General features: G+C 37.1%; 1 protein-coding gene across 1 annotated transcript in view; it reads right to left on the bottom strand.

Annotated features, from left to right (window-relative positions):
• LOC109474793 overlaps positions 1-1,172 on the bottom strand; it is a 22,696-nt gene that overhangs the window by 6,076 nt on the left and 15,448 nt on the right. The gene's annotated exons all lie outside the window — the stretch shown is intronic.

Genomic DNA, 1,172 nt, shown 5'->3' with positions numbered 1-1,172 from the left:
ACCTTAGATGTGTCACAGCTGCGTCTTATCCCCTTGGCTGGAATAGCAATTATTTACAACTTGCCCATCTACACCCAAAACACACCACGTCATGAGCTATATATGACATTCAGTTATGGGTCTCACTGTCCTATTCACTCAAACTGAAGGAATTATACACTGTGTAAAATGCATAGCATTTATACAACAACTTCGTAATACACCTGTCACAATTACTTACAGCACGTAACAAATTAAGTTACAAGCATTAAACTTGAATTTTGGTCTAGTCAATGATGTTTTGACATTTTGATAATCCTCTTAATACAGCCATGAAAAAACTAGGGATATCTTCCTTTTTGTTGAAGCCGGATACATCTTTGTTGCTTACATTTGTATACACACACTTAATTTGATTAAAACCAATAAAGCAATGAACTTGAATGAAGTAAAATACTGTAGATCTTATATATGCATTTGCCTGTAGGTGTTGTACTGAGCTGAACCTGTAACATTGCCCAATGCAGTTATTTAAGATTTCAAGCTCAGTGGCACCTGGGGTGTTCCTATAACTGGGATACATCCCAGGCTGCAGCTGTAAGAGGATAAGTGGGAAAACAAAGTCTATTGTTTTATTGCTATCACAACCTTGGCAGTACATTAAGGGCGGAAACCGAGATCTTGAGCTTGGTTGTGTTACTGTAACTCAGTATTGAATTGGAAGGACATTGTATGTACAAGTAAATTGTAACTCAGGACACGAGGCCCCAAATCTAGGGCATAATATGAAGGAGAAATTTTTACCTTGTTCAGTGTAATAAAATAAACATAACACTTTCTCTAGCTGTTGTAATGTGTCAAGATGAGGAAGCAAGGTGAAACCTAAACAGTGTTCGAAATACCTGTCTGCAGTCTGCAATCTGCAGATAGGTTTTCAAGATTGCAGAAGAAAAATTTATACAATCTGCAATTTTGCAGCAGGAAAAATTGGCACTTGGGATTTGATGCTTTTGGCCCCAAGGACAGACAACACTTATTATATAATAAGCTCCTGTTTTGAAACAACAGGAGCTTCTTCACTAATTTGCATCAACCTTGTCTTGAATTGCTTAATATCTTTTGTTTCCTTTTGGACTTCCAAAAATTTGTCTTCACTAATTTCTGTATCTGTATAGCCGGTATAACCGCCTTCG

Source organism: Branchiostoma belcheri, unplaced genomic scaffold, assembly GCF_001625305.1.
Source record: "Branchiostoma belcheri isolate BF01 breed outbred unplaced genomic scaffold, Haploidv18h27 scaffold32, whole genome shotgun sequence".
In the NCBI taxonomy this organism is placed as follows: Eukaryota; Metazoa; Chordata; class Leptocardii; order Amphioxiformes; family Branchiostomatidae; genus Branchiostoma; species Branchiostoma belcheri.
This window is presented reverse-complemented; position numbering and strand designations above follow the sequence as displayed.